The 18170-nt window shown below is 42.7% G+C and overlaps 1 long non-coding RNA gene across 4 annotated transcripts in view; it reads left to right on the top strand.

Annotated features, from left to right (window-relative positions):
- LOC148182920 (uncharacterized) overlaps nucleotides 1-18170 on the top strand; it is a 74141-nt gene that overhangs the window by 6718 nt on the left and 49253 nt on the right. For 3 of the 4 annotated variants that reach the window (XR_015774098.1, XR_015774101.1, XR_015774099.1), the window contains exon 2: nucleotides 17905-18035. This is a non-coding gene — a long non-coding RNA (uncharacterized LOC148182920). The remainder of the gene's footprint in view (nucleotides 1-17904; nucleotides 18036-18170) is intronic. The other variant, XR_015774100.1, reaches the window with a different exon arrangement.

Below are 18170 nucleotides of genomic sequence, written 5' to 3' on the forward strand. Positions count from 1 at the left end.
CGTGGCTCTGGGCCAGCAGAGCACCCAGCCCTGCCCGTGGCTCTGGGCCAGCAGAGCACCCAGCCCTGCCCGTGGCTCTGGGCCAGCAGAGCACCCAGCCCTGCCCGTGGCTCTGGGCCAGCAGAGCACCCAGCCCTGCCCGTGGCTCTGGGCCAGCAGAGCACCCAGCCCTGCCCGTGGCTCTGGGCCAGCAGAGCACCCAGCCCTGCCCGTGGCTCTGGGCCAGCAGAGCACCCAGCCCTGCCCGTGGCTCTGGGCCAGCAGAGCACCCAGCCCTGCCCGTGGCTCTGGGCCAGCAGAGCACCCAGCCCTGCCCGTGGCTCTGGGCCAGCAGAGCACCCAGCCCTGCCCGTGGCTCTGGGCCAGCAGAGCACCCAGCCCTGCCCGTGGCTCTGGGCCAGCAGAGCACCCAGCCCTGCCCGTGGCTCTGGGCCAGCAGAGCACCCAGCCCTGCCCGTGGCTCTGGGCCAGCAGAGCACCCAGCCCTGCCCGTGGCTCTGGGCCAGCAGAGCACCCAGCCCTGCCCGTGGCTCTGGGCCAGCAGAGCACCCAGCCCTGCCCGTGGCTCTGGGCCAGCAGAGCACCCAGCCCTGCCCGTGGCTCTGGGCCAGCAGAGCACCCAGCCCTGCCCGTGGCTCTGGGCCAGCAGAGCACCCAGCCCTGCCCGTGGCTCTGGGCCAGCAGAGCACCCAGCCCTGCCCGTGGCTCTGGGCCAGCAGAGCACCCAGCCCTGCCCGTGGCTCTGGGCCAGCAGAGCACCCAGCCCTGCCCGTGGCTCTGGGCCAGCAGAGCACCCAGCCCTGCCCGTGGCTCTGGGCCAGCAGAGCACCCAGCCCTGCCCGTGGCTCTGGGCCAGCAGAGCACCCAGCCCTGCCCGTGGCTCTGGGCCAGCAGAGCACCCAGCCCTGCCCGTGGCTCTGGGCCAGCAGAGCACCCAGCCCTGCCCGTGGCTCTGGGCCAGCAGAGCACCCAGCCCTGCCCGTGGCTCTGGGCCAGCAGAGCACCCAGCCCTGCCCGTGGCTCTGGGCCAGCAGAGCACCCAGCCCTGCCCGTGCCTGCAGCCAGCCAGCCAGGGAGGGCACGGCTGGCTCAGCCTCCTCTCCGAGCTGGGCCTTGCTTAGGGAAACATCCTCGCAGTAAATGTCTGCCGAGTGTTGAAGCTTTCTCATGCTGCCAGGCTCTGTGAGGAGATGAGATGTGCCAGAAGGGAGCCAGTCCTGTGCCAAGCAGTGTGTCACGGGACAAGCCAAGAGGGAAAATGTGCCATCTCCTCAGCCTGACCCTTGGCACAGTACTTCCCCAGGGTGTCCTGGCTCTTCAGGGCCCCTGCAGCCATGTTTTGGGTGGGTTTCACTTTCTGCTGAGGGACGCTGTTGGTGTGGCTGTAGAAGGGCTGTGGGGCTGCCTGCCAGGAGCCCTCAGGGCTCCTTTACCCTGCTGGATGGGCAGATTTCCCTTCCCTAAGAGAAACCTGCCCATTGTGGGGCACAGGGCAGGGAGGTGGCCAGGCCTGGTTTGTCCTGCAGCACAGGCATGGGCTGAACTCAGCCTTTAAAGTAAATTCAGTCCTTCGGGCTAGCTGCTGTTCTGAAGGAATTTTCACAGTTTCACCTTTCTGACAGGCTCTGTGGCTCTGCTGCCCCCTCCCATTTTGCTCTTCCCCAAATGCCATTAAAAATACTAACAGAGAATCTTCCTCTCAGGTAGTCTTTATTTTTCCCCTCATGTTGCTATTGTGTTGGCAATTCCAGCTGCAAATGTTGTGTTTGACCTTCAGTAAGGGAGCCTGGTGATTTGAATTCATTTCAAGCAGTTTTCTGACAGCAAGACTTAGCCAAAGCCCTTAAGGTTTCCCCTACAAAAGCCTCATGACAGCTTTGCTTGAGGCTTACAATGGTCAATGCAAGTGGAGGTAGTTTGTAAACCGTAAGTGGCCTTATTAACTTTCTTGCAGTACTGAAATGAAGCTCAAGCCTGTGCTAGGCTCAGTCCCAGGAGCTGAAGCAGGAGCCCCCTTACATTTCTCATGATGGCAAACCAGACTGTGGGGGATGTGGTGCTGCCGAGCCTCTCCTGACAGAACAAAGTGATGGAAGATGGGAATATTTGGAAGATATGTTAGTTAATCAGGGTTTCAACCTTTGGCTTATCCATTTATCATGCTCAGAGCCAGCCTAGTGTCAGTTTTTCTGGTCAAGCCAGGAGGTTGTGCTCTGGAATCCACCGCTGGGCTTGGTGCCAGTCATAGCCCCACGTCCTGTCCTGCCTGTGGCTGATGGGCTGCCCCTCTGCTTTCTTCATTCCAGTTCTGCAGCATTAGCACAGGTTTGTTGGAAGGTCCAGAGGAAAATAAGCAATGCCCAGACTCATTCCTGGGTCAGGTGCTGGCACTTGGCAATTTGACTCTAGGATCTCAAAAGACCATTGCTTATAAGACCCTGCTTATTTTCCTACTTCTTGATAGCTCCCACCTCTCTTCCCTTTATCCTTGAGCTCCGATGCCCACAAATACTGAGCGTGATTGTTAAAATTCTGTCTCACTAACAATAAATTAACATCTATGCCTCCTGTCATGTTTGTTACTCCCTAGAATGGAATGCACAACAACTACAAAATATCATTTTGTTCTCAAAAAGCCACACTTCTTATGAAAGCCAGAATTTCATTCTTTGCTGCTCGGGTAGGCAGCCACAGACATGAATCCTGGTTCTGAGATAAAGTACAGATAAGCTGGAACACGTGGCTGGAGGGCCCTCCTGGGGCTGGTCCTTTGCAGCACCAGAGTCACTCCCAGTAGTGCACGCTGTCCCAGCAGGATGGCAGGAGCTTGCTAATGGGGCTCTGGTTGGGTTTTTGTAGTGTCATATTTTTTTCTTGCCAATCATAAAGCTATTTCAGACTGTTACAACTCTAATTGGTAAAATCCTTTTCTAATAATTGGCATAAGCTTCTACGTAATCTATACATGGATGTCATGCTCTAAATGCCTTCATATGTCAGTTTTTCCCTTCTCAGTGTTTTCAGTTTTCTTGTCCCCATTTAGGGACCATCCTCTAAACCATTAATTTTTCTCCCTTCAGAACTTGTTCTCTTGTTGGATTTACCAGCTTGCAATTGCCCAACTTGCTTTTATTTTTTTTTGCTTCTTAAAGTCAACATTTGCTATTCTCCAGCTATACAGTAGCAATTCCAGCATCAAAAGCTTGTTTAAAATGCCTTGAAGCCAAATGGGTGACTTTGGACAGAGCAGGCTGATCCAGCAGTTTGCAATAAATATGAGGTCAGCATTAGATCCTTTTGTCTACTGCATTTTATATATCTTCAGTCTTTTTGGGCTCACTGGAAGTTGTAGCTGTCTTCTAACAGAACTTGAACACTTCATGGTTTCATTTATTCTATTTTACACTGTTTGTAATAAAAAAATCAGGTTGGACATTTCTCTACAACAGAATATTATCATCTGAGAATATGGCTTTGTAGTATTTCCTTTCTCTTCCTTGCAATAAATCAGAAATAGGTGTAGGAATCTCTGGAGAAGAAGGGCAGTGTGGCTGACTTGTGTCAGAATACGTGTGCACATGCTGTGCACAATGTACTGTGATTACCATTTCCTAAACATCTGACTTATGGAAGTTATTTCTATTTAAACACCCTGCACCCATCAACTCGGGTTCAGATCTGTGTGAGCTTTCTGATTGGAGCCCATGGAAACCTCACAGGTGCTCTAGAAATGTGAAACAAAGAGTGTCAGATGTAAATCTTTGTTCAATTGACATAAAACAATCCCTCAGCTGAATGTTAAAGATCGACAGGAAAGCAGTAATGGCTGCACCTGACACGGGCAGGGATGGATGGGATATTGGGCAGGAATTGTTCCCTGGGAGGGTGGGCAGGGGCTGGCCCAGGGTGCCCAGAGAAGCTGTGGCTGCCCCTGGATCTCTGGAAGTGTCCAAGGCCAGGTTGGATGGGGCTTGGAGCAGCCTGGGATGGTGGAAGGTGTCCCTGGCCATGGCAGGGGGTGGAACAAAATCATCTTCAAGATGCCTTCCAACCCAGATTATTCTGTGTTTCTGTGCAAATCTGGCAAGGCTTTTTAAGGCTTTACCTTGTGTGGCTTGACAGGGTGTCTTTTGATATCTTATTGCCCGAGTTATAGGGTTCAGGTGGGCTACTCCTTTTATTTCTTCTCTATTTTTTTTGGAAGTTCATGTGCTGTCATACAACTGCAGCAAAAAGTGTTGTGTAAAACTGTTGAATTATGAAGCCCAAATTGGATTAGATCTGAACTTTCTACCAGAAAGTTCACTTAAGGAATCATTTTGTCTTCAGTGGAGTGTCATCCCACAGGCCTGAATCCTGATTTTGTGCTTCCTTTCATCTTGCTCATATGTCCAAAGATAAATTTGATCAGTGCACTTCATGTGATTATGGCAAAGTAATGGTTCTGCCACCTATAATAACAAATTGGAGACTGCAAATATACTTAACATGATAAAATATTTAATGTTCAAAATTTTAAGGAAATTAACACTGCTTTAGTGCTCTCAAAGAAATATTTTTGTTGAAACTAAGTGGATAAATTGCTTAAGGCACCACATGCTTAGAGACTCAAGGCTAATGGAATAGAGTTTTGTAGTGTTTCTCTAGCTGATAGAATTAATTTAGAGAAAGCTTTTAAGAGGCATGCTTCATGTACTGTGGCTCCCTCAGCTTTGGGGGTTTTGGGGTTTGCTTTTTGGGCAGCATGTGTTGTGGGGTTTTTGTGAAAAACTGAGATGTTTTCAGAGTTCCTATAATGTTCTTCTAAGCACAGTGGAATTTACTAGAAAATTGCATTCATTTCTGGGAAGGAAATTATTTACCAGTATACTAGACTGTAGAAGCTTTCAGTGGAGGAAGGAAATGCTTACTGGTGCTCTCTGTTGAAAAAAGAAACTCTAAGTTAATTTAATTAGGACCTGAGGATTTTGAGCTGATGCATGTGTGTGACAAAATCATGACCTGTATATGTGAATTTTTATTTCTTTATTTTGGGTGACTGAGTCTGGAACTGACTCTGAGCTTGTGACATAATTAGTACAATAGTGCAAATCAGCCATTTTTGAAAAGAGTAATTTACTCCATATGCAGCTTCTCAGCAAGAGCCCTCATTAATCAAAGAAGGCCATGTACATCAAAGTGTTCCTTGCTTGCTACAACAACATCCATCATACAGCTAGTAAATGTGCTGTGGCAGGGTTTGATAAATATAATGCCTTTGATGTGCTGATAATTCTGTGTATTGGCATGCTGCTGCCTGGAACTCCCTGGGTATGCACAAAACTCTCAACCAGCCCAGCTCTCTGCCCCAAAATTGTACCTGGGCTCACCCAAACTCTCTGAAAAGCCAGCCGCGTGTGAAGGAGGACTTGAGCGTATTTTCTGTCGCTTATGATTCAACTGGGCCAATTTTTATCATCTCTTTATTTTTAATCTATGTTCCCAGATGCTATGAAATTCCTTTGTGACTCTCTTTATGTATAGATACAGCTTTATCTGACAAGAGCTTCTGTTTGTTGAGGCACTTGTATTTAACGTGGTTTATTCCTTCTTTTGTATGAATGTACAGTAGAGATTTAGTGTAGAACTTGTAAGAGATCTATGATATGGGAAGATAAAGCACAGGGTGGTAGAGGTTGGAGGGGGCATGGTCTTATGGTAAAATATCAGAAATTATCTTTGTTAGATGAAAGGGAAGTTGATTTTAGGAGCTCAGTCCTTCAGGCACGCAGAACTTGATCCAGGTGTTTGTATTAATTCACTGCCCTCTCTGCAGTTTCTCTACTGCCAGAGTGAGTGACTGAAAACTCATCTTCAGCAAATAACAAAAATGGTTACATATGAAGATTTCTGACATGTCAGAGAGGAAAGTAAAAAAGGGAGCTCCTTTTTTCACTCTGTTTAATGCAAACAGTGGTGTTTCAGCTCTGACTCCATAAAGAACAGCAGCTGTGCACTGGAAAGCAATCCTGGAACATTTCAGTTACACTGTTTACTGAATTGTACTTTAATTGATTTATTGAATTATAGTTTAATGAAAGGACAAATTACAAACTGGGAATTTTTACCCTAACTGTGTTATAGATACAATATGCCAAGTCTTTGTTTCTTTTGCTTCCTCCAAAGCTGCTGAAGCTTCCTTTCAACTGCTGCTCACATTCTTTTTCCGAGAGTGGGGCATGAAAGCAAGGCAGGAAAAAGACTTGGAGACGAGTCTGTGCCCCCTGGGTGTAGCAGAGCCCCTCAGCAGCTGCCACTTCAGCCTGTGGTTCAGGAGAACATCTGCCAGCCTTCCCTGCCCACCATATGTGATTTGTGGGGCTTACAGGATCTGTAAGTGCAGCTCCCAAAGCCCTCTGCTGTCACTTTGTGGCTGCCTGGGGCCGGGGTGGCCCTTCAGTGGCAAAGCAGGGCAGGTGTCACCTGCCAGAGCCACAGCTGATTTCAGTTGCTGGTGAAGTGTCTGAAAAGAAAGGGAGGTGGGGAAGGAGTGGAAGGATGTTTCAATACATGACCAAACTGCTCTTCTGAGATGTTTGACAAATTGTCCTGGAACTTCTGGGTACTTGGGGCAGAGTTTGAGCCTCAGGGATCCAGTGGTGACTGCTGGAGAGGAGGGGAAAGGAGACCAACAGATAAACAGGACTTTGTGTTATCAGTGAGCCTGGTGGAGGGTGCCTGGGGGTTCCTGTGGGGAGAGAGCTCTCTGACTCCATGGTCATGTTATAGTGATGGGAGAGAAATCCCAAACAAAGCCTTGTACTCTCCTTGTTCTCATGTTTGGCTCAGCAGGTACAGCCCTGCTGTGGGAGGGTGAGGCCAGGGAACACATGGGAACTTCCTAGAGAATGTCAATTACTGTGCCAGGTGTGCTGAGCAACCGTGGGCTTTGTCATTCTTAACACTTGGGGAGTGTTCAGTCATCCTCTAAATGTGACATTTGTTGTCTCTGAGAGCTTGCAGCAGCGAAGTATGGAAGGACCTGGAGAAAGAGTCACGTGGTACATAAGTACCCAGAAATATTGAGTCTGCTTCTTCTGTAATTATTTTGTTTTGGGTTTTTTTTTAAGGTTAAGTGACAATTGAGATATATTTGTATGTGTAGCCTATAGCACAACAATTATTTCCTAGGAAAATAAAACTTAAAGTGAGTAGATATTCTAAAGGAGACTGCTCTGGAACATACTCAAGTTAAACTCCAGGCGAGCAAAGAAATACATTTTGAGGGAAGGAGATGTGTTGATGGAGAAAGATAATCTGAATTAGTTTGTAGCCTGTGAGTTGTTGGCTTTGTGCTTACTGCTTGCAAAGCACCAATGCTGATGCTGTGAATCCTGCATTTTGTAGGGTTGAATATGCATTTTTGATGTGCAAAGTAAGAAAAACTGAGCAATGTGCTGTTTGCATTATTGCTTCTCTGTAAACTAGCTCTGCAATTAAAGAGATTATTAAAGTAATTAAAATAGTCAGAATGGAAATTCTCTGGGTTTTTCTCTTGTTTCTCTTTCTTGGGTACTAACTGTGATACTGAACTTTTACTGGCAACTGAGGGAACTCTGAGATAGTTGGCTTCTCCTCACAATGTCTGTATAGATAATTGACTAAAGGCATCTCTCCTGTACCACTGCACTGTGTAAAAGAAATTAGTCACTACAGTTGTAGCCTATGTGTAAAGGATTAACAATGCTAAATGCTGCAGTAATGGGTAGTTTGGACAGAAAAAAGGAACGAAGTTGTATCTCCAAGGTGAGTAAAACCCAGCTCGCCCAGACATGCAAATCAGCTGAACAGTCTCTGCTTCACGTGAACAGGATCAAAAGAACCTGAAACTTTACCAGCTCCTACTCATATAATCACAAATGAAATTAAATTTGCTTTTATCAGCTCTGTTCTGATGGCTGAGATGCTGAGGTTTGTTCATGATGACAGAGTAGCTTAAAAATCATCCAAGAAACACCTCTCTTACCTTTTCCCATCCATCCCTTCCCATATGCTTTATAAGTACCTTCCTGAGTGGCATCCTAATTTTGAATAAAACAAAGAAAATCCAGGTCCTTTTTTCCTTAGGCAGAGTATCTGAAGCTGTGGCTTGATCTTTTGTCCTTCCACATAAAGCTACGGAATGACAATTGCCCTAAAGCCAGTAATATGCACATTAAAAAGGTATTGTTTTGAAACTGTGCAAAATCTGGAGAAAGCTAGGTTATTCCATTAAAGTGGCTACCCTAAACCATGATAAAGGAAAAATGTTCCAGATTACCTTCTCTCTTTCTAATGAAGTCTAAATGTATGGAAATTTAATTCTACTCTGTCAATCATCCAGTTTAAACAAAGCCCAAAGTCTTAGATTTTGAAACCCTGAGGAGCCACAAAATTGTAGCCATCTAAACTGTTTGATGCTGTCAGTGCCTCTGTTTTATCCCAGCTCTTGGTAACTTCTGATACCAAGAGAACAATCTCATAAAAGCCAGAAGAGCAGGTGGATTCAGTTAAGTGAAAATGTCACATAAACTTGCATATTGTGGCTAAGATTTTCAAATGTGACAGGTGTTTTTCTTATTCATTATCTCATCTACAACAGCTTGATTAGTAGATACAGCCAGGATATCCTCAGGAGCTGGGTGTCTCTCAGGCTGTGACCTACAGCATGAAGACAAGAGATGGGTCCTTCTAAATCAGTTGTTTAATTTTGATAATCCTTTTTGGCTGTCTTACCCTGTTCTGCCATATTCCTGCTAGGGACTGTGCCCTGTTTCTTTAGAGAGCAGGCAAAATGTATGTCACATGTTGGAAAAGTGGCCTTTATCCTGCCTTCTCCCAGTCTGAAGAGAGAATAAATAGCTTGTGGTGAGGAGCCAACCAGCTGTGGGAAACTTGGATTTTCAGGGAGACTTCAATGTGACAGGGTATGACCTTACAGTGCTAACCATGTTTCTTGGAACTGCAGTAGCACAGGGTAAAAGATCCATTAAAAATTGTCTTTTATTGTATTTGAGCCTCAGGTATCCTACACATAGAGTGACAGCAATGGAAAATACAAGAGAATGTGGTTGTTGTTCTTTACTAATTTGAATCTGTCAGTAGTGATTCCCTGAACCTGAAACAAGGAAAATACTGATAAAAACTTTTGCTTTGAGTGACATGGCAGCACCCTGATTTTTTTATTGTATTTTTCTTTTTTTTCCTTTTTTTCGATGATGAATGTTTTATCATGGTCTGTGTATAACACAACAAATGCTATTTCAGCACATTTAGTCTGGCTGTTCGGTGCCAGGTTCTGGAGATGTCAGACAATTCCAAACTTCTGCTGTAGGAAGTGTAAGAAAAACATTGATTATTACTTACCTGCTTTATGGGCAGAATGCATATGATTATACTTAAAATGAATTTTTTCTCTTTCTTGGTATGGCATTCCCCATCCACAACCTGGCAGACACACATATTGCCTGAGAGGGTCTGTCAGGAAAATGCAACAGCCTTTACCTTGTCAAGTGTGAAGTATTCCCAGTTGAAAGGCACTGGGTAGGATGAACTCCAAGTGAAAAATTATTCATCAGAATTATCAGTTTTCCAGTGATTTTTGCCTGGGCCTCAGCACTGCTTCCTTCCTATCTCTGCTCCTGCTGAACTCCCACTTGCTCGTGTAAACAAAATCTAAATCCATGAGTGAAAATCTAGGATTACATCTAATTAGTTCTTTAGTATCTCTGAAACTGAGATAAGGCAAAACTGGGCAGAGGTGAAAGTGTCTTATAAATCCTCTGCTTTAGTCCGGTCTACATGCAACTGAGCAGGGGGAATTCAGTACGGTTCAGGCCTTGCTTGCATCTTCACAATGTATCTTTTAGAAGTAGGATGGTGTTTTAAAATATAGAGGAAAAATAAATGGCATGAAATGTGCTAGAGGATAATAATCTCAGAAAATATTAAAACACCAACAGTATTTGTCCAACTGTAACTGTCGACTTTTTTGCCAAATTACTTTACACTGGCATGAATTTACAGAGCAGGAGACCAAAGTTTATGGCTCATTAACAATAACTGTTGTACACCTACACTGTAATTCCTCAAAATGTATTTTCTCCTTTAGTACTGTGTGGAATGACAGTAATTACAGAAACTAATTGAATGAGAGAGTCATAACTCTAAAAGTCATAGTACTCATTTCAAAATGCTTTATTTCCTGAAATAAACAATCTTTATGGAGTGAACAGATATAACATCTCTTTAAGTTTATTAAACTCATTAAATATCCTTAAATATGTTGAAAAGTGTATGCTGTGCTTTTAATAGAGGGTATAGATACATGCAAGTATGACATCCATAAAAATTATAATCCTTAAAATGAAATTTCAGTGAAGCAATTTGTCTCAAAAGTTTGACTTACCACAGTTAGCTGAAAAAAGGCTAAGTTTTCAGAATTTAATAGCAAAAGTTTGTTGCAAAATAAAATCCCTGGTGTCATCCTTGTGGTATCCTCACCCAGTGGAAGTTTCAGTAATTGCATGGTCAAAACAAACCAGTCCCTCCTCTTTAATGCAGAGCTGACCTTCCCCGGTGTTTTCCCTTCCATTGCAGGTTGGGGGGGAAGCTCCAAGTTCTGAAAACTTGGATACACCAGGGTCAGACCCACTCCCTGGTCTCACAGTAGTCCATGGAAACATCCACAGTATGGGGGATGTTTTGGGATTGGAAGGTGGAGAGGATGACTGGGCTTGGGGCAGAGCTGTGCATTCCTCCTACTCACACTGCATCTTTGGGAAAAACTGTTCTGAGCCCTTAATTTCAGTTTATTGTCATGATGTGGAGGCCCCTTGGGGAAAAACACCCAATCCTTCTCGTGCCTTACAAGGAAGATGGCTGCAGGGGGAGGTGAAGATGCTGCACACCATGAAAACACGAGGAGGACTGTGAAGGAACTTGTGCACAAGTGGGGTCTGTGGGGCCCTGGGGTCCCTGGCCAAAGGTGAGCCTGAGACAGAGCATCACTCAGCAAGTGCATGGCTGGGTCCACCTTCACCCCAGATTATATTCAAAAACTTGGTGTTTAAGTGATTTTTCTACTGAAGAAGTCTGGGTGTACATCAGGTAATCCTCTTTTGTTTGTTTGGGGGTTTTTTTGTTCATTTGTTTTTTTTTTTCTGGTTTGCTTTGCATTTTCTGTTGTCTGGTTGTTTTGGTTTTTTTTTTAAATGCTGAGTGCAGCTTTAAATGGACTCAGCAATGATTTCAAAAATTCAGGTTTCTAGGTGGTGTTTCCAATATAATTTGAAGATGTTATACAGGAATTAAAATTCTTGTTAGTTGATAAGCTGTGGTTTAATGGCAATGGACTACTGTGGAACAGTGTAATATATCACACTGTTACTCTATTGATGTGTTACATTACACATCAATGGAATATGTAAGCAATGTAAACATAACATTTACCTGTAGTGCAGTCCTGCACTTCTCATTGCTGCTGTAGTGTGTTCAGTGGCTTTTTTAAAACCTTTATTGTTTTCCAAGGTGTCAGTCTGGTTGCTCTATGCTTACCACAAGAGCACTGTCCTCAATAAACAGGAGCCCACATTTAAAACAAAACAGAAAACAAATATTTTTATCTACAGTTATCTGTTTTGCTCCATTTTGTAGGTTGTTTATTTATTAAAGTAATAATGTGAATTTTCTCCTGGTGGAGAGTCTTTTAACACAAACTCTTTTATTTGTGGAATTGCTTTTCCTGACACTGATGCTGACAATCTTCATCAACATTCATCCAGTGTGTCATATAAACCAAGGTGATAAATGTTCTCTTGCACTCCAGGGTGTTACACGTGCAACCATTTTTCTCCATTTTCCTTTCTTTTAGCAGTCCCTGTTTCACTGGACTGCAGAAATCTAATTGTAGTATCTTCTGCTCTCTTAAACAAGCTCATTTTTCTCCAACCCAACCCATCAGAGATGCTGTCAATCAATGAGAAACCTGTCACACAGAGATCAGGGTGGCAAAGGGCTCCAGTGTTTAGGTTCTTCATAGGAAATGCTTTAAACCATTGTGTGCTAAAACCTAGATTTCTCTATTCACCGTCTTATCAAATAAATCCTAAATTATCTGCTCTATCTCTTTGACAACAAGTTTAAACAACACAAATAAATGCTAAGAATAGGACTGTGTAGCACAAGAATAAAATCCAAGACTAAGATGGTATTTCCTCCTAATAATTTGGAATATGGACGATTTCCCTGTCTCATCACAAGTGACTATAATGGAATCTAATAACCACTGGAAATTATATTACTCTGCACTCTCCCTGTATCTAAGGGAGACAGAAACCTGAAAGCAAGTGGATGGGTCAAAATAGGGTGACTTTGACTCAAACTCATTGGCTACAAGTATTCATTATAAACAAAATCTGTCAAATCTTTTCACTAATAAGGGTGTAGATCTTATTACAGCCTCAGGACAGTAATAACTTATTCTCTGACATATTATGTGAATTTTATGTGCCTACTCTATAAAAAGTGCACAGTTTCCATAGCAATTTTGATACTTCTATGATACATGATGTGACAGCATGTACCATTTTTCCTCTTTCCATGATAAATTGTCACCACCACTCACCCACTAGATTGCTGCTAGAAATCAGAATATCATTTTGATGTTGCTGAAAACTAATATTAATAATTAGGCTTAGATGTTTGCTTTGGCAAGAATAACTTCTTTATTATTATTTCACTGCTTCATTACTTAGGTTAACAATTTTGAAACCATAAATCAAGGATGATAAGGTGAAGTCTATGAATTGGTTTTAAAAAAACAGGGATAATCCCAAACTTACAGGAGGATGAGGTCCCATATTTTTGGTTGGGTTTTAAACAGACTTCTTAAAATATTTTTTCATTGTTGTTCTTGCCCTGAAGTTCATGAAAACTGGTTTAGTTTCTGGTTTGGGGAAAAGCACAAAGCTCACATGGGCTCATTGAGACCTTAGGAAAGTTAATTTAATTTCCTATGTCTCAATTTACCCATTTGAAAATTTTCTGCTTGCAATTATTTTCCTTGGAAGGGGCTCTGTTGCTAAAGCTTTTTAGCTGCAAGACATGAACATTTTTTAAGTTTGGGGTTGCCTTTGTGTGGTGACTTTAGCTACAGCACTTTTGTAGCTGTATCATTTCCAGCAGAACGGACAGTCAATTACCAGAGGAGTTCAGGGGAAGGTTAACCCAAAGGGCATCTGAATCCCAAAATAATGTGTGGGACTGCAGGAGGGTACCAAAGGTGATCAGGAATTGTGCATCTACCGTGTGCAGGGCTCAGTTTCTTCTCCTGTACAGCAGATTTTAACACGTGCTCAGTGCTGTCCGTCTTGGTACCTGATGGTGTTCTGGAGAGATCAGTGTTTGCTTGTAGTAGATCAAATTAAGGGATAAAAATTGGTTTTGCTTAAAAATCTCATTGGTTATGTTATTAAATGATACAGTATAGAAGGTACATTGATTTACAGGTGTAACATGCTGTTGTGTCAGAGAGTTCTATTGCTTTCTGTTAAATATACTTTCATTGAAGGTTGCTCATTCTGCATAAATATGTGGATTAATTTGTAGGGAACTTTAGATTTATGTTGCTTTTTATGTGCCAAAAAGTGTTGTTCCACAGTGCATGCCAGTAATGCTGGTTTACATTGGGTTTTGCATTAAAAAAAAAAAAAAATTGATTATCTCTCGTTTACTGTTAGTTGTATTCCTTTTATGGAAATGTCACAAAATAGAATCCAGTTTTATTCTGATAGGCTTACACAAGCTCCAGTTTATGAGAAGTGGAACAGGTGGAACTTGTCACCATTATTACTGCTTTTATTATAGTTGCAAATACTGTCTTTATTATTTTTCAGTAGAATAAATGCTCCTAGCAAAACCAATTTAACATGACCTTGTTATTCCACAGTCCTAACTAGCTAAATGTATTTTGGGGTTTCAACTACTGATATTTCAGTTTCCTGGCAGCCTAGAGAAAGCTGTTGAAAAGCTTGGCAATTCTCCATTAAGCAGAAAAAGAAGGTAAAATTGAGCATTGGAAAGGCAGTTTATATGTAACTTTTGAAAATGTCCCTCAGTTCTTGTTCGGTTATTTGTAACTTTTATGGAGATAGTGGGGTGGCATTATTATTATTAATTATAATATGGATGAACTGTCTGACTTCACTGGTGGTGTGGGTTTGAGCTCTTGAAGGCTTTTCCATTGGTACAGGGCAAGCCTGGAGGAGAGGCCAGGCCAAGGACAGTGACAGAGGAATGCAGCTCCTGCCCTGCTCCCATTTACAAACCTGGCACATAGACACAGCCCATGGGCTGGTCTGAGGTGCTGCTCACCCTTCAGAGGAGATCTTGGAGAACATTGGGAGCAGCTGGAGAGCACAGGAATTTTGGGGAGGAGGGCATGCGTGCCAAACAGGTCATCTGGCCTCTCCCCTGGCACAACTTGAAGCTCCTGTGTGCTGATATCCAACTATTTCAATTGATTCATTTGACTTGGTTCTGGCTGGCACCATAACAATATAAATCCTGGGAAAAGACCTGGCTTCTGTTTGCTGTTCCTTCACTTAATGGATTTTGGTTTTGCTGGGATTGCTGACCAATACTGTTTTCACTAACATTTAATCTGTCATCTCTTGCTAGCAAAAGCTACCTCAAGCTTCACCTACAATGCCCTGTTCACATTGTAGTCTCTCCCAGCACATGTGCAGCTCTGGTGACGAGTTTCTTCCTCTACACCCTTTGCCAATGCAGCTCAAAAGAACAAGAAATTGTCTGACAACAGCTCCTGTTATCTGAGGAAAAGCTCACCCAGGCAGACGAGGCAGGGGAACTTGACAGAGTCATGTTGGTGCCAGATGGGAATTCCCAAGCACTGATATGTTAAATAGGAGGGCAACATGTGTACAATTGGTGTTGATTTTTACCATTTTTCTGATTTTTTCTGAATCCTTTGGCTCCCTGCTCTGTCTGCAGTGCTTGCATCTGCCCCAGCACTGCAATAACTGCACAGAGCTATACAAGCCAGGTGGTTATTCAGCAGATTTAGTAGAGATCCCATTTATTATTAAATGGAGCCTTATTGGCACATTCGTCAGGGTTTTTTTTCTTGTATGTAAAATTCCAGTTTGCCATGATCAAGTTCAGTCAGGTGTTTGGCTTAAGTGGGAAACTGCTGAAAAGTTTTGAAGGAAAAGTAGTTTGAACAAAGGAAGTGCAATTTCATGGAAGTCAAACTGTTTTCTGCATTCATTAGATTCAGATTTGTTTTAATACTGTAATTTCTATCTTCAAAGGGTTAGAAACCCAAGAATTCATTTTGCTTATAGAACTTTTATGGATTAGATACATCCACTTAATTATCTTGGTAGTCTTCAGTTCTGTGTTACAATGAATTTTATCTGCAGCTATTACGAAATGACAAATCAGAAGTGACACGTATTGATCAAATATTTTCAGCAATCAAATTTTTTCAAGCCAAACTGAAATGTGAAAACTGAAATGTTTTTTTCTGGATCCCATCTCTTTTCAATAAGTTTTTCTATGGAGGAAACTCTAAAGATTGCATGAGGTCTATTTTTGTTATGATTAATTGCATTTTGACTTTTTTGTAAAGTGAAATCAATACAAATACCTTACAAATCATTATAATATCATTGAGTGTGCTACACATAAACCAAATTATATACATGTAGATCAGGGAACTGCAGAGTAATAACAAACCCAAACAAATAACTGTAAAGTAACAGCCTGGTAGAGATCTCGCATAAACCAGCATGTTTCATTGACAAAGCAATATATTTGGTAGACAAAATAATATGTAACTCTAATGAGGTGTTTAAATTTCAGTCCATGTTTCACCTTGTAGTATTTCTATTTTATGAATGAACAGAACCATTAAATTAAAAATGAAATGAGGTGGTAAATCATTGATTCTGTTGTATGTGAAGTTGTCGTATGCCTCTGGATTTTTCTAAAAGGGAAAAAAAGCCCCTTACAAAGCTGTTCTACAAGTGTTGCCTTCTGCTTGGCTATTTTCCATTTATTTAACTAAAGCCTCAATCCTTCCTTAAGTTCTGCTCTCTTGGTAATTAATAACAAAAAGTTAGGCACTCTCAGCACGGTTTTGTTCAACGGTCAGGCAGCTCAAACTGCTGGAGCATCGCTTGTCTTGTGGCTTTGTTAATGCTGGCTCTTGCTGGTATTCCAGAAATCTATAGTTTGCCTTGTAACTGTCCCCACTTTTTCAAGGATTCAGGCTGCTTTAGAACTATCAGAATTTCAATTTTGCAGTATTAGGCAGATGTTGATTTGTAATTAGCCCATCAGTGTGTTGCTGCCCTTGCAGAAATCCCTGTTGGTGCTGGCAGTTTGCACTGCTGAGCAGCACTGGCAGTTTGGTCCCTGTTTTCAGGATGCTCATCTCCCTACCAGGGCTGGTTCTCAAACCAGCTCACCCCAGCAGCCCAGCCTCAGGGTCTCCCTGCAAACTGGGTGCTGTGCTGTTGAGTTCTGCAGGGCTTTAAGGGCATAGTGGCATGGGTCTGGTGTCAAGAAGTGTCTGTGGCCTTGCTCTTGCTGTGTCCATTCAGAAGGAGCACTAAAATGGAAAATCCACACAATTCTGTTCATAGTTGTATTGAAATCTTTAGGCTGCATGATGATCAGAATTTCAGGGAGGCATAGCATGGCAGAAGAAATTCCTAAGGCCCAGGCTCAATAACTGTCTCTTACCTATTTCCTCAGATCCCTACTTTTAAAAACTTCAGTTTCAGCGCTTGAAAGATAATGTACAGGATGCTGTTACAGCAGGTGACACTGACAGGAAAAGGCAGCATGACATCTCTTTGGGTGACTGATAGTTTCTCTGGGCAAGCTGCCATAACTCTTTAGGAGCTCCCCTCCAACCTTCAAATCTGTGTGTTGCTGGAATCCATGTCTTCAAAACATCTCTTAAATCAAACATTCTGTCAAAGAACCAAGAAGTTAAATCAACACCTACTTCCTCCCTGGAAAGTGATCATGCTCTTCATCTTTGCAATGGCCCCAGGTGAAAATCATTGAGAGAAAAGTGTGAGTCCTAACAAGATTGTTATTGCACCTGGCTTAGTTCTCTGTCTTCCAGTTCAGCTCAGAGCTGCTCAGTGGCCTCCAACAGATCACACAAATCATTCCATCCAGGTAATTGCTCTTTTTCAGCCCTTAGAATAAAGACACAACAGTTCTGTACAATTCTCACTTTCATGACATTTAAAGACTTCTTTAGGGTCAGCAGCCACAGCAGTGAGAGTATTCCTATGAATTGTGATGGCCCCAAAGTCTCAAACTGGTACTTTTAAGTGAAACTGAAACAAACGCTCCCGTCTGTCTTGTGAAAATTTTTCATGGGCACCAGGCATGAAAACCAAGCCTTCTTTCTACCATCCAGTTCCAGCAGTCCAGGCCTCTCCAAGTTACTTCTGTAGCTGGGTCAGTCTGTGCAGTAGTACAGCCTGTGGAGTGGGAGAATTCACAATTGAAATAGCAACTGCCTGACAAACTTCAAACTTCATGGAGGGGTCAGAACATCCAAGTTTTTCTTCTTTTTTTCCTAAAATCAACTGATCTAATAGAAGGGTATTACCTTTCTCCAGGCTCTTGAGCACTGAGGGTTGTTCTGTCACTGATAAATGAAGCCATTGGAAATAAGCTTGATAAAACACGTGGTAATGATTTCAGTGACTTAATTTTTAAATTTGTGGGTCTGTGCTTACGTTTCAGTTTCCCAAAGCTCACAATGTATTTGTGTTCCCTTTCTCTGAGCATCAAGGCCTGAGTTTTCATATCCAATATTCTGTTTTTGCTGTCCAGATTCTCAAGTCCCAAGCTGTAGAAGAGAACTGAATTTGCCGCAAAAAATCAGGTTCTCTTAAATGCCTGCAACACTCTGGGAAACTTGAGCCTGAAACAATAAATCTTTCCTGAAACAGAGTGATCTGTGAGTAAGTTAGCATTGTGTACTTTGTTGTAAAAATATATGTTGGGTACATAAGACTTGGCAGTTTTGTTCTTTCTTTTCCAGATTGCATGATCTTTGCACTTTGCTGTCACACAAAGATCTTCAAATATGCACATGC

Source organism: Pseudopodoces humilis, chromosome 18, assembly GCF_049639895.1.
Source record: "Pseudopodoces humilis isolate 2021_Gansu_Grassland_sample_001 chromosome 18, ASM4963989v1, whole genome shotgun sequence".
NCBI lineage: Eukaryota > Metazoa > Chordata > Aves > Passeriformes > Paridae > Pseudopodoces > Pseudopodoces humilis.